Here is a 15,733-nt window from a genome sequence, read left to right on the forward strand (position 1 = left end):
TTCATTCGGTGCCAGAGATGGTGGGGGGAGGGGAGTCTATGGTTGTTTTTCAAAGTTTTTCTTCTACATTTCTGATTCGGCAACCCTCCTTGGAATACAAGGTTAAGACATAATATAAAAAGTGAGGGTGGAAGAAACTGGATTAATAACATGAAATTTAACATCAAACTGGAACTGCATGTGTGTGAGGAATGGAATGGAGAGAGAGAGTCCAAGGAGTCTCCCCCTTCTGCGGTGACCAGCCCCCTCCTGCAATGAAGAGAAATCAAGAGGGCAGAGCAACGAGAGACAAGATGCTGGGGAGGGAACCGGGGGAGGAGCCTTAGAGAGCGGTGCACCGGAAGCCAGAGACCCTCATTCTCTTTGGAGCAAGACCTACTGAGAAGGGTTGCTGTGACTCCCAGGGGCTGCCATCCCTTTGCCCCCCCCATAAAGTATTTGAGGGGGCTGCCTGCCCCAGAATTGATGGGCATTGCCATTCAAATGGTGTGCATGCACCTCATGTGATCAATTATGTGGGGCAGGGCTTACCTGCCCCCCCCATTATTTTGTTAAAGTTGGGACCCTTGCTGTGACCACTAGGACTGAGCTGTTTGGGTTCCTTTGAATAGAGAGTTAACGTCAATGACATCAACTGATTTATTGTTTTATTGCTGACCTATGCCTCACTCCAGCTCTGGACAGAAGTTGGCCATTAGCAGTTATTTATTTATTTTAACTTTAGCAGGATTTATGTATTGCTTAATCATTAAAACTTCTAAACGGTTAGCACCTGAATGGCAGACTGAGCAGACACACAAATCACTTGGTCTTTCCCACTATGGTGAGACATAATTGTGTTTCTATTTAAGTTATGTTGTAGTAATTATTTCTAAATGTGTGCCTCTCTCTGTATATATCAACATATGCACATTTTATGCAGATCTATGCCCTCTTCTTTGGTGATGCCTTTCTCCTTCTGGAGCAATGTGAAAATGGTCACCTTCGTAACTAAATACACAGACAGCTGGCCATGGGGGTTTGTAATATATGGGGGTTCTTTGCAAACAAATCAATGTTGAAAGGTTTCCCATAAGGCAGAAAGCATGGAAACCCCCAGGACTAATTGATTTTAATGATCTGATAGTTGTAATTAAAAGGATTGTTCCTTCATTTTCAAATCCTGCTGGAAGATGATGGCCATCTCTGTGTCTTTATTCATTTTCTTTTTAGTTTTGATGTGTCCCTTAATTTTTGAGATTTTGATCTGGCAACAGCAAACTGGACAGTTTTCTTTAGAATGAGACTGACATCTTGGTGATCAATAGTAGCTGACTGTTTGGATACGAAACGTGAAGGAGTTTACACACACCTCTCAAAATACTTGGCTTAGCCCAGCATGTTTGGCAGTATCACATTAATCATTAGTGCTTCAAGGCATATTTGGTCTTTTGCTCCTTGTTTTGTTTTTAATTAGTTTGTGTCCAATTATGCACTCTGTAAAACAGGTACTTATTTATAAGTAAAGAGAGGAATGACATGTGCCCACGAATACAAGTAATAGTAATTTGCCCAACTGCTGGCTTAACATTACCTGGGCTGGGAAAGATGCCTGATGTCATTCCTAAGGAATCTGGCTTTTTAAAAACTAAGTTTCCACTCCTTTTGAGCAGATGTGGCACCCAAGAGAATGTTAGAATACCATCCCCCTGCTTGGTACAGGGTGGTAATGGGGGAGACATGATCCTACAAACTACCCTTCTGCTCCACCGCTTCCTCTCACCGCCCCTGCACTTCCTGGCTTAATTTTTTTTTCATTTAAAAAACCTTTATTGATATACTGTATACCATTTAAAAAACATTAAAGGAAAACAGTAATTATACATTAAAACAATTCAAACAAAATAATATTACTTGAATATACATCTTCGAAGCCATTTTAACTCACTCGTTAATAGAGAGTAAAAAAGGAATAAAGAAGAAATAAAGAAAAGAATATGAAAATTAAAAGGATAAAGAACAGAAAGAGAAAGAAAGAGAAGAAAAACGACGAGGAAAACAGCTAAGGTAAGTCGCAACTTCCACCGCTTCTTCATACAGTTGTTTTTTGCATGTATATTTCTGTCTTTTCATAAATGTCGTTTATGAAACAATTCAACTATATATAACCAGGTCCATTCCAATTCCCATTTCCAACAAGGTCATTCTAGACACAACTGGATTTTTGTTCCCAGGTCTTGTTTCCCTAGATACTCATTTAAACACTCCCATTGTTTCCTAATTTTATTTTTGGATTTTTGATGTATTATATCTGTCAATTTAGCCAATTCTAAATATTCACATAGTTTATCATCCCATTCTCCTTTTGTTGGAATGTTTGTACTTTTCCAATTGTTGTTGTTTAGTTGTTTAGTTGTGTCCGACTCTTCGTGACCCCATGGACCATAGCAATTTTCCAATTACTGGCTATTAAAAGTCTTGCGGCCGTCGAAGCGTGCATGAAAATATTTACTTTTTCACTCGGTATACTGTTGTTTAAAATACCTAATAAATACATTTCTGCTTTCTTTGCAAATGGCATTTTTAGTAATTTTATAATTTCCATGTGGATTGCTTCCCAAAAATTTTTAATCGCCGGGCAGGTCCACCATATGTGAAATAGACTGCCGGGTGCAGTATTGCATCTCCAGCTTCCTGGCTTAATTCAAAGTGCTAGTTTTAATTTATAAAGCCTTCTGCAGGACCCTAATACCTCAAAGACATGAGCTTGTGTTTGTCCTTCTCTGTGTGCGGAAGGTGGCAACACGAGAATGGGCCATTTCAGGGTTGACTCCCTATTATTGGAATACTTTCCACAGGGAAGGGTATAAGGCTAAAATATTTCTGTTTACCCTGGCATTTGACAAACTATACAAAGTAGCACTGTGGTGATAATATGAGCCATAAACAACTCAAACCACCACACACTGGCTGGAAAATGTAACAAGGAATTTACTCGAAAGCTAATCTAAAGAAATGGACTCATGGCCATTCAACTAAGCCAAATAATTAACAAAGCCATGTATAGGTCAGAGTCATAGAATAAATGCACTGTGCAAGATAAAATGTTTACGCGACTGAACCATTCAGCAATAGGCTAGATATTCAACAAGGTCCTGATGCCAACAAAAAGTTCACAAGTAATAGTGGGTGGAATGATAATGGAATTCTTCAGAGGTTTAAAACAGAAACCTCCTGGTTGTAATCGAAGAGGGTGGATGAAGAAACATCCAGGAGGTTTCTGTTTTAAACAGACCCTGGCATTTGACCATTAATATGAAGGATAGTGATATTTTATTTTTCTTTTATCCTTTTTGTTTGTTTGTTTTAGTGGTCATCTTGTAGTAGTGTGGGTTCGTTTCTATGAATATGATTGAAATAGCATTTTTGGGCATTGTGTTTTATGATAGTTTTATATGTGGTTTTAGTGTCTTTTATGCTGTAAATCACTTTAGGACATTTGTGTGAGTGTGAAAAGTATTGATGTTTGGGAATTCTAACAAAAATAGAAAAAGGAACAAAAATTGTCGACATTTGCTTGTTCATTCCTGAGATCTTCTGTCTCTGAGCTACTGCCCTTTCTTCCACAGTGACATGTGGAGGCCCATAGCTTTTGCACCTGCATCCTAGAATATTTGAAGATGGATGGTAAGAAAAATCCCACTACCATAGCATTGAAAACATGCTGTGGGCTTCCCTTTAAATATTTTTCCTGCTGCCCAGTACAGCGAAACCACCAATTAAATTTATCCACTATGTGTTTAGCATGTGGAACATTGTAGGAAATTAAAATTGTGGCTCCTGTTATGGGATGCTTCATCTGGAGCATTGTGGGGAAATTAATGTGAGGGGCCCACAACACTGATCAGAAGAGCGCCACTACCACATGATCCCAACCTGGGGGGCACACTGCAACCCCAGCCTTTTCCAACCTACTGCCCTCCAGATGTTTTGTCCTCTGCCAGCCCCAGTCAGCATGGCAAAGGGTCAGGAATGATGAGAAGTGCAGTCCAAAACATCCGAAGGGCTCCAAGTGAGGCATGGCTGAGGCACCCTTTTGGCATGGACAGAACACCTAGCAATTTCATAATTTGTGACTTGGCTCTTGATCCTTGCTAGATAGACAGCGCTCCAACGATGCAAACTGCATATCATGCAAAGTCAGCCTGGGAATGCAAACTCAGCACCGGCAAACGCCAGCAAGGATAACCTTGGCTGGTGCCAACCAAACTGCAAGGCATCGGCATGTGAGCACGGCTGGAGACAAAGAGCCCACGCAAAGCCTCCTAGCAGATGTGGGAGGAAAGGGGGGGGGAGTAAGCATCTAAGGAATGTGCAGAGTGCTTTCTGGCTCGCTCCTCTGATCACAGAGGCCTCTGGAGAAATATGCTGCTGCCCTCTGACCCACACAGCCTCCGCTCTGCAGGAAAGGGCAGCTGCAGACCAGGTGTGTCAAAGAACATCTTGGCTCCGGAAATGAGGATTTCGTTTTTATTTTGTGTACATTTGCTGCACTATCTGTCCTCTAAGCAGTGCCTCTGTAGGGAGATGTAATTGGTAGCCATCTAATAAGTGCAGGATCGTGGTTTATAAAATTTATGAGCAGGGTGCGGTGGGGAGAGACATTTTCCCTCCCTCTTTCATAATGCAGGAACACCAGGTCACCCAATGAAAGTGACTGGCAGTATGTTCAGTACAGACAAGAGAATCACAGAGACAGAATGGGTCCTGCCAGGTCATCTTTGCCAAAGCAAACAAGATGAATTTTAACAGGGAGAAATGTAAACTTCTACACTTAGGCAAAAATAAAATAAAATATGAAAGGCACAAATACAGGATGGGTGACACCTGGCTTGAGAGCAGTACATGTGAAAAGGATCTAGGAGTCTTGGTAGACCACAAACTTGACATGAGTCAACAGTGTGATGCAGCAGCTAAAAAAGCCAATGCAATTCTGGGTTGCATCAATAGGAGTATAGCATCTAGATCAAGGGAAGTAATAGTGCCACTGTATTCTGCTCTGGTCAGACCTCACCTGGAGTACTGTGTCCAGTTGTGAGCATCACAGTTCAAGAAGGATACTGACAAGCTGGAACATGTCCAAGAGGAGGGCAACGAAAATGGTCAAAGGCCTGGAAACGATGCCTTATGAGGAACAGCTTAGGGAGCTGGGCATGTTTAGCGTGGAGAAGAGAAGGTTAAGGGGTGATATGATAGCCATGTTCAAATATATGCCATAAAGAATGCTATATAGAGGAGGGAGAAAGGTTGTTTTCTGCTGCTCCAGAGAAGCGGACACGGAGCAATGGATTCAAACTACAAGAAAGAAGATTCCACCTAAACATTAGGAAGAACTTCCTGACAGTAAGAGCTGTTCGACAATGGAATTTGCTGCCAAGGAGTGTGGTGGAGTCTCCTTCTTTGGAGGTCTTTAAGCAGAGGCTTGACAGCCATTGATGGTGTTTCCTGCTTGGCAGGAGGTTGGACTGGATGGCCCTTGTGGTCTCTTCCAATTCTATGATTCTATCTAGTCCAACCCCTTGCTGGATGCAGGGTTTCACTGCAGGATTTTGCTACAGCCTCCCTGGCAGAAAGATGCCCAGCTTCCCCTTAACCCCCTTGTCAAACAAGAGCTGCAGACTGCATGTGTGTGCAGAGGCAGTCTGTTCTATAGGCAAACAGCTCAAAATAAGTTCAGACCTCCTTTTGTTTACAGGGAATCATTCTGATTTGCTTGCACAAAGCTCACCTGGATTCTAACTTGATGAGTTGGTTTGCTTCCACCCACCACCTTTCAACGTAATATCTGAAAAATCATTTGATGTGAGGAAGAGCTTTCTGCCACCACATACAGTAACATTTTTTTGTGAAAATTTATTATTTGTTCAATCATACTGTTGAAGTCAGATACCATTAAGACTATAAAAGATGCTGAATATCTTGCAATAATTTGTGCACACAAAAATGGGAGGGGGACAATGAGTTGGCACAGTCACAGTTGTATTGCACCAGGCTGAAATGTATAGCTTGGGATATGTTTCTGCAATCATGGTTGAATTTGATATGGCCCTTAATACAGTATGCCTGAAATGCTGTCATATGCACTTTGTGGGGCAGAAAGAAAAGATCTTCATATAGATAAAAACAGTTTTCAAGCTGGTCAGCTGTGTCTCAGTTCAGTGAGATCCAACAGATCTCGCCAATGAGCTGCAGAAACTGAGCCCCAGAACACATCCCAGAATGCTTTGCAACACCTAGGATTCATAGAATCAAAGTATTGTAGAGTTGGAAGGAACCCTGAGGGTCATCTAGTCCAACCCCCTGCAATGCAGGAATCTCAACCAAAGGATGAATGACAGGTGGCCATCCTGTCATGGCTTGCATTTTTAGATGCATTTTTTGCTTTAAAGTGTAAAAATATTTTCTATTCTATTGATTCAAGAAGGTTCTGCAACTTTCTCTGCGTGATTCAAGCTGCTGCAAATTTATAGCTAACAAGTAGGTTTCCGTTTTGCCTGGAAACAAGCAGAAGGTTCCTGATATTTGGGTTATTCCTTCAGAGAAGCTGAGTTTAGCTGGTTTAAACTGGTCTTGTTACCTCTTTCTCTCAAGGTCATGCAAACTATAAGAACAGGCCAGAAGGAGCCTGGCTTTCACTTTCTTTTCTTCTTGGTTCTCTCTTCTTTGTTCCTGTGTGGTGATCTGTACATAGTATGTTTAAGGTATAAGGTTTTGCTGCAACTGGATTCATAAGGACTATGCCTGTCCTGTAGAGCTGGATTTGTGAACAGTTATGCTCTTTTACCTTCAGTAAATAATACCGGATGAAGCAGATTTCCTCTGCATTGTGTTTACTCTGCTAAACGATGTGTTGAGGTTTGCTCTGGATCATTATGGAGCAAAACCATGACACATCCAACCTCTGCTTGAAAACCTCCAATGATTCCATGGAAGACATGCAAGATTTCCCCAGCAGATGATTCAGGGCAGATATTTCTGAAGCTAGAGAGGTTGAAAACTTTTAGTCATAACCGAATGTTTGCTCTGGAGCGCCTAAGAGCCTTTTCGTATGACTCTCAGCATTAAGACACATGTCTGGATGCGACTGTCCCCCAAATAAGTGGAATACTTTTGGAGGTTTGTTCACAGCACTGCTGCCTGTTAATATAAATGCCGAAGTGTTCCTCAAGAGCTATGTCTGGTACAGATGGAGGCATCCATCAGAGCTAGGGCTTGGGTGTATTCTGCGCTTTAAAATATTTCCGCATCAACTTCAACCACACTTCTCCAACGTGAAAGTCCAAGTTCTGTGGCCAGTGTCATTCCTGCAAATTTCACTTTTGCATAATGTATTCTGCACAGTGTTGCATCATGTATTCTGCTCTTGCTAGCAATGGATAGGGGTTGGCATCTTTCAGCAGGAGCTAAGCAGCGGTGATTCCTGGTTTTCGTGGCATGTGTGTTCCTTGTGCACGATTTCCTCCTTATTATTGTTGCCACCTCCTGGAAAGATGGTGGGGGGGATTCACAAGGTTTATGGAGGCTACAGCTCTTTCTGCTTGGTCTCTCAGGGAGAGCAAGTGGCCAGGCACAACAGCAAGCAGAAGCCGGGTCAGGAGGCTGCAGGAGTTGGCAGCGACCCCTCCTCTAGGACATGGGCCTTGGCTGGAGACCAACCAAGCCCACCTTTAACTCCAGCTCTGCTGCTAAGGCCCCACCTTCTCAGAAGGGTCCACCACTAACTCCAGACTGCCATTGCTGTTCCTCATTGCCCTTGTTTGAAGAAAGGGGTGTGTGCGTGCGCGCCTTTACCCTTGGGGGGGAAAAGAACATTAAGTAATTTTGAGTGCACATATCCTGGAATCCACAATCCCTGGCAATATTGTCAGGGACTGGGCAGAGGAGGAATGGTGGAGACCCTTCCAGAGAAGAAGAAGATACAGTAGTTCAGAATTACAACAGGGTTTGAGGGAGGTCACATCTCCGAGGAAGATGAGAGGAAAAGTTGGGAAATAATGGGAGAGGAGGAGGAGAAGGCAGAGCCAGAGCAGCTGGCTGACACATTATCACTAGAAAGCATTCCAGACCCACCATCTCCCAGAACCCAGCGAGCCTTAAAAGTAGGAGAGCAAAGAGCTCAGAGACAGATGGGCCTAAGCGGCAACTGTAAGGAGGGTGGTGCTGTTGACAAATGAGGAAGTGGGAGAGAAGGGTAGGGGAGATTTACTTGGGGCAATGCCATTATTCCAAGAGGCTGCATTCCAAGCCTCTCTCTGTAAATATTGAATAAAAAGCAGATGGTAAGGACTTTTCCTGGTTTTATCTGTTCCTGGCAATCTGCCGTGCGGGTTGGTTCCTCTGCCGCCTGACACATATAGACTCTTATTCCTAACCCCAAACAAGTCTGAAGGTATATAGTGATGTGTGCACATGGCTATGTTTGGAAAGGCACTCTCCATATGCTCAGAGATTATATGTTCCCATCACTTATCCTGCTGGAGAAAGACTTCTGGCATAAAAAAGGCAGGTTCTGTGTGGCTCTGTCCTGTGCCTCAGAAAGTCAGTGTGATTAAGGCAAAGCTGTGCAACCTGTGGCCAACTCCCCATGGTAGAAGTGGGGAGAGTGCTGTTGTGCTCCGTGTGTGCATCTGGGCTTCCCAGAGGCATATAGCTGGCCACCATGAGAACAGGATGTTGGCTTAGATGGCCTGTTGGCCAGATCCAGCACAGCTCTCCTTAAGTCTCCGTCATCCCTGACCACTGCTTTGCCCATGCTGGCTGGACTAGCATTCAGTTCAATTTCCATACAAAGCTTCCTGGGTGAACAATTAGCTAGTCATGATCTCTCAGCCCAACCAGGGTTCTGGTGAGAATAAAATGAAGTCAGGGACCCTCAGCTCTTTGGAAGAGAAGCTGGGAGATGAACATAACGTTAATCTTCCTTCCTTTCGTTTCCTACCCATGCTTTATCATAAGGTCCCAGAATGGTTTACGGCGACAAAAAAGCAATTACAGTATAAAACTAATAATAATAATACTGCCTGAAAATAACTCACTTCTGTAGTGGTATTTAAACCCTCATGGAGAAAAATGAGTGAAGAGGAAAATGCACTTAGCGCATGTTCAGAGGAAATATGTGCCGTACCTTTCTTCTAATTCATGTAGGGTAGCACTTGGCAGTCAAGCAAGTTCTGGGCCTGAGTCCTGGCTTAAAAGAAAAATAAGGCACCCACTCTCTCCGCCCCCCCCACCTTTTTATTTTTGCAGAGTGACAGAAGTTTGCAGGGTTTTGTATGCTGGGTGGCTTTGCATCCTCCCCGCCTCTTGCTTCCTTTACGACTGGCTTAGCAATCAAATTGAAGCTAAGAGGGACACTTTGCGTGAATATCACACACCAACAGACATGAACACATGCACACAAAGTCGCCGTGCTACTGAAGTGGCACCTGCCCCTTTAAGAGAGGAGCCGGGGTGACGGCGGAGCGAGACTGTTGCTGTTGCAAGCAAAAGCTTGGCTGTGTTTTTTTGTGTGTGTGTGAGCCTGCCTGCCTGCTGCTGTTGCGGCGGAGCGCAGCTATCAATCTTTCCTGCTCCCCACCCCTCCCCGGATCTCAAAAAGAATGAGGATCTCAAACTTGGTGCTTTGCAAAGGCTCCAGAAAGAGAATCTGGAGGACTTGCTCCTCCTGCTGCTGTTCCTCTTCCTGCTGCTGCTTGTAGGTTCAGACATCTTAGAAAAAGAGGAGAGATTTCCGGGCACTCAAAGCAAGAGACACCCGGGCTCGCTCTCTCCGCTTTTGGATTTACAAACACGCCAGGCAGATGGGGAAGGAGGAGAACCAGAGCCGCCTTTTGCTGTTCCTCCCGGGATTGATTTAAGGAATATATTTTAATCGGTGTTTATCGGATTTGCTTTCTTCCTCGCTGTTTTTTTAAAAATAGTATCTTAAACGTTTTTTGTATTGCAACCTCTGAAGACCCCCCCCCCCTTTTTCAAGCTTTCTACTTCGCTGATCTTTCTGAAACTGGAGCGAGAGAGGAATTTGAAAACAACACACACTCACAAAAGGGATTAACAGTTAAAAAGCAGCGATGGAGGGAAAAGCAGCTGGTTTTGCAAGAAGGTAAGGCGGAGAAAGATTTAAGGGACGCCTCCTAGTCCGCTTCCCCAAATATCGCCCCCACCCCAGCCCACAATTGAGTCTCTATCGGTGCTAAAAGGGCAAAAAAATTGGATAGATCAACGCCGATTCTCTCCCCGCCCCCAGTCTCGATCGTTTCCTCGTAGATGTCGGGAGTCTTCCCTATTATTATTTAAAAAATCTCTTTGGATGTGCAACGGAGATGACGATATCAAAGCAATGCATTTTTGAAAATAGGGCGGGGGGGGGAAATAAATATTGCACGAGTTCCTACGTGTAGGAGGAGTAACGGGGGTGGGGTGGGGGGAGAAAGCTAAGCAAATCACAGAATTCAAAACACCCCCTTGTTCCGTCGTGTTCTCTGCCCCAATTTCTCCTTGTTGATCTTGTAGAAAATTCACTGAAAGTGCTGTGTGTGCGCGGAGGGGGGGTAGGGGGGTAGACCCTGGGAATTCCCTTCACATTGGACGGTGCCCCCTCCCCCGCCCGCCGAGTAATTTTAATTTGTGTTTAATTTTGCGCGTGTCTTGGACGTGGTGAGATGGTTTTCCAGCCCTCAAACTCTGGGAAAGTCTTCTAGTGCCTTGATCCTGCACTCTTCGACTTAATTCTGATTGATTCCAGTAAAGTTTACTTGCGAGCAAGGCTCCAGCCCGGCGCAATTCTCACTTGGCTGAAATCAATGGGACTTGATTCTTTGGTTAGGATTCGACGGCGCACTCGGAAGAAAGACCGTCTGTGTTCAGCGGAGTTTACACCCAGGTAAGCGTGGGGTAGGATTGCAGTTTAGCAGTCCGAAACTGCGCTAGTTTACGCAGATGCAAGCCTCACTTTGTTCTGTGTGTGCGCGGCGGACGCGGGGCAGATTGACCGAAGTAAGTATCCAACAGGCTTTGTAGCCAAAGGCCATGCTTTTGATCCCTTAGTTTGCAAAGAAAAGTTGCATCCAAGTCTTTGGAGCTTGTTTCCAAGAGAGGCAGCAATCTTGCGCACGCTTACTTGAGAGGAAGACCAGTTGAACTTGGTAGGGCTTACTGTTACGTAAACATGTAGATAATGGGGTTGTGGGCATGCATGGAGAAAGAGAGAGAATGTACCAGAAATGCATTTAACTGAACTTGTGCTGTCTCCGTTTCTAAATCTCGCATAGGCCATCATGAGGGAGGAAAGTGGCAAATTGTGTCGTTTGGGATCCTGAACTAAGGGAAAGAAAGTGGTTCCCCATCTGGAATTGTAAACACATCCTAGAATTTCAGAATCCAGAGCAAATGGGTGCCAATTTGTGTGTGCTTGTGATTATTCAAGAGTAGAAAATGCAGGCAGTTATGTGGCTGAAATCACAGTCCTTTGCGATCAAAACACGCCTGAGACTTGTCTCCTTTTTCCTCAACAACGTTTGCAAAGCAAACTCTTAAAGTGGGGCCAGGGAATGGCACAGCTTTCTACTCTTAGCCCTTTCTTTCCTCCTCTGGTCACCCAAATGTTGGTTCCTTTTTGCTGGCATTTTGTTTGTTTATGCTCTCCAGTTTCCTTCATGAGGGTTTGGTGGCAGTGAGCCACTGGGCTGCTTATTTTTCCAACCCATGGGCACATGGCAAACTTGTGACAGCAAGTGATTTGGGTTCCTAGAGTTATGAGGAAGGGCTCTCCAAGGTTTCAGCTGGCATTTGGGCAACCTTGGTCCTTCAGAGGAGGCCCTGTCCTATCTCTCCTGCAATCAGAAAACTTCTCTGAGTAAACTCATCTTCCTTTATTAGTTTGCGTGTGCACCCTGTGGGAAAACAATGCATTTGTGGTGAAACACAGCTTCGATTCCTGTTTTGATAAGGCATAGAACATGCTTCTGTCTTGACTTTGGAGGTTGATATATATATAAATATTGGTTGGGAAAGTGAAGTTGGATTTCTGAGCATCTGTGTCTGTAGGAAGAAACTCAGAATGCTCTTGTGCTCAGGGTTGTGTTGATGTGTTGATTTTTTGCTTTTGAGGTTTCTTCTTTTCCACTGTTCCTAACTCTGCTGCCTTTTTTATTCTTATTGTTCTTAGCCTGCACAAAGTACAATTGGCAGGAGACTCAGTCCAAGATTCCCATCTTGGAGGCAGCTGCCCCATATCCCTAGCCGAACCTGCTGCTTGGAGGGTGCTTCAGGCTTGACACCCAGTGTGCCTTTTGTCATTTCCTGCATGTGAACCAAACAACAAATGCTCCTTCATCTTTACTGGGTCGGCATGCTTTCCCTATCCCACGTTCCTAAATAGTCTAGATACGGTGTCTTGTCCCAGGGTTAATGAACACTTCATACAGTATTTTGTCTGCAACATTCTCTTCTAGAGGCAATTCGTACAGTCATTTATGAAAGCTTCAGGCAGCCTTGAGTTGTGTGGGGCAGGAGTTCTGTTGTTGACCCTATAGTATTAGTCATACGGTATTTCCCCAAGGAGCATTATAGGCTCTTGCCTTGACCGCGCCCCTCTTTATTGTGATTGGTTGCTTCCTTTTCTTTTCCCTGCATGTTAACACCTTAGTAAGTTTTGTCAGGATGGAAAAACATGCTTGCAATCTCCCCATCTGCACTATACATTTTAAACAATATAATACCACTTAAAACAGCCATGGCTTCCCCCAAAGAATTTTGGGAACTGCAGTTTGTTAGGGGTGCTGAGCGTGGTAAGGAAACCCCTATCCCTATCCAGAGTTACAATGCTCAGAGTTGTTTAATAATCAACCCCTCTGCTCAGGGAATTTGGGGGATTGTAGCTCTGTGAGGGGTTTAGGGAAGGGCTGGGCAGAAGATAAGGATTTCTAGGTGATTTGTAGCGTATCTGCAAGAGCCTCTGATTCCACGCTAAGCAGCAGCAACAACAAATCCCCTGCAACCCCAACATATCAACAATTAGGATGTAGAAAAAGGATGCTTGTTGGGGGAACCAGGATTGGATTTTTGTTTGGGAGAATACTTGTTAGCTTGGTTCTGGTACTGATTACTAATTCCTTGGCTGAGCGCTCCGTTTCTTAATTTTTAGTGTATACCTCTCCGCTTTAATCTACTTTCAGTGTTCAAAACTAGCCAGGCACCAGGCGCATTTTGCAGCTGACGAGGGTCCATTTGCAACCACGTGAAGATCTCTGGACTCCAGGCTGGCAACTGGGGAAAGCAAAATGTCACTTAGAGAAGGATCTGAAATATTTTCCTTGAAGCTTGAATTAGTTTTATTCTGAATTGTTTTATTTGATGTTTTAATCTGTGAGTTAACCACAGAGCCTAGGGCTTGCCGATCAGAAGGTCGGTGGTTTGAATCGCCGCAACGGGGTGAACTCCCGTTGCTCAGTCCCAGCTCCTGCCAACCTAGCAGTTTGAAAGCACTTCAAAGTGCAAGTAGATAAATAGGTACCACTCTGGCGGGAAGGTAAAGGGCGTTTCCATGCGCTGCTCTGGTTTGCCAGAAGCGGCTTTGTCATGTTGGCCACATGACCTGGAAGCTGTGCGCCGGCTCCCTTAGCCAGTAAAGTGAGATGAGTGCCGCAACCCCAGAGTCAGTCACAACTGGACCTAATGGTCAGGGGTCCCTTTACCTTTACCTTTAACGTGTTGTAAAGTGCTTTGAGATATAAAGCGGTATAGAAATGGAAATAATGAACAAACAAACAAACAAACAAACACATAATTAAATCTCATTGGGGTGTGGAATGGAGCCATTTGGCGGTTAGATTATATACCTGAGATTCTAACACTGACTACTTTACACCTGGCTACAACTGGTGGAAATCCGGGTTCTAGTAAAAAAGAAAGAAAGAAAGAAGTGCAGTACAGTCGTATCTTGGAAGTTGAATGGAATCCATTCTGGAAGTTCGTTTGACTTCCAAAACATTCGAAAATCAAAGCGCAGCTTCTAATTGGCTGCAAGAAACTCCTGCAGCCAATTGGAAGTAGCAGAAGCCCCATTGGACGTTCGGCTTCCCAAAAAAGTTTGCAAACCGGAACACTCACTTTGCACTGTTTGGGAGTCAAAACATTCAAGAACTAAGCTGTTCGAAAACCAAGGTAGGACTGTAGATCCTTGGAAGGTGGTGGAGGTTTTAGACAGAGGCTGGATGGCCATCTGTCAGACATTCTTTAGCTGTGGTTCCCGCATTATAGGGGGTTGGACTAGATGACCCTTGGTATCCTTTCCAACCCTACAGTTCTGTGATTCTATGATTCTATTCTGTAACTCTGAGGTCTGGACCAATTGTCTTCTCAATATAAGGCAGCTGGATAAGCTGACTTCTCTTGTTGAGGAACTGTTCCATTTGCTGTGGAAACTCCAGTATATTGAGGAAAATTCTGGAGAATGTTCTGGGACAGAATGCTCACTTCATTGGTGAGGTCTGTTTGGATTGTCCTGTGCCCTCTCTGTTCATACATCTTGGGAGCAGCCCAGCCAAATGGTGTGGGCAAATTCTCATCCACAGAAAAACCCTTCCACCATTAACTGTTCCTCTTCACTCCAGGTTCCTTGAAAACCTAGTTTGAAACCACAGCTCACCTGTGATGCATGCAGGCATGGCTCGAAGGGAAACTGTTGCCATCAGTACAGTCGGGGGCGGGGCACAGGTTGTTTCAGGACAGCATGCAAATGACTAAACTTTTTCTACAAGTTCAGGTAATTAAGTTCTGTGAGGTGTGTTACCTGCTGCGAAGGCACTGTTTGGTCTGCCTTCCTTGAGTTGTGCCTCTTGGAGCCAGATGTGAAATTCTTTAGAAGCCTGCTTAGTGCTGGTGACTTTTGTGTTCTGTTATTTTGTGAACATAAAAATAAACACATGTCATGTTTTGCAATTCCTAATCTGCTTTTATAGGTTTGAACTCTACTCTGACTCCTGCTCTCGTTTTGGCATGGAGCTTGCTAACAGGTTGCCAAAGTGCTGGGAAGAGACTGTGTCTATATGTATTTATTAATTATATGGCTTCAGTATGTAAAAGCAGGAAGTTGGGTGTCTGGACTTCTGAAATTTATTGCTGCTTCAGGTGTAATTTATGAACCCACCACTGCACCTAAGCAGATTCTTAGTTAACTCTCTCTCTCTGTGTGTGTGTGTGTGTATGTATGTATGTATGTATGTGCAACTTATATATGTACGGTACAGTATATGGATTCCAGGCAATATGCTCTTACAATCCATATATACTTTTTTTAATTCACAAAAGTAACTTTGAACATAGGAACAAAAATACAATAAGTTTCAGTTCCCCAACAACCTCAACTACATCCAGTTGTACCAATTGCAGTCATCAGCAGTCGTTAACAGCCATCAACAGGTTTACCACTCCTATCAGCCCACCACCCATTCCCACCCGCCCCCACCACCCTCTGTATATACATAAGGGTTTGGCTCTTCTGTTTCAAGTGTATCTGAGGAAGTGTGCATGCACACGAAAGCTCATACCAAAATAAAAACTTAGTTGGTCTTTAAGGTGCTACTGAAGGAATTTTTTTATTTTGCTTCGACTCAGACCAACACGGCTACCTACCTGTAACTACATCCAGTTGTCTTAGTAATAATCAGCACATATATACTAGCTGAGTTTTTTG

General features: G+C 44.0%; 1 protein-coding gene across 23 annotated transcripts in view; it reads left to right on the top strand.

Annotated features, from left to right (window-relative positions):
* Nucleotides 1-9,353: 9,353 nt before the first annotated feature.
* Nucleotides 9,354-15,733, top strand: part of NCOR2 (nuclear receptor corepressor 2) — a 361,690-nt gene continuing 355,310 nt past the window's right edge. For 20 of the 23 annotated variants that reach the window (XM_060269894.2, XM_060269902.2, XM_060269904.2 and 17 more), the window contains exon 1: nucleotides 9,354-10,141. The gene's annotated coding sequence lies outside the window, so the exon portion shown is untranslated. Of the gene's footprint in view, nucleotides 10,142-10,541; nucleotides 10,922-15,733 lie in introns of those variants that run through there. The other 3 variants (XM_060269899.2, XM_060269897.2, XM_060269895.2) reach the window with 2 other exon arrangements.

This window comes from Zootoca vivipara, chromosome 16 (genome assembly GCF_965207765.1).
Source record: "Zootoca vivipara chromosome 16, rZooViv2.hap1.1, whole genome shotgun sequence".
NCBI lineage: Eukaryota > Metazoa > Chordata > Lepidosauria > Squamata > Lacertidae > Zootoca > Zootoca vivipara.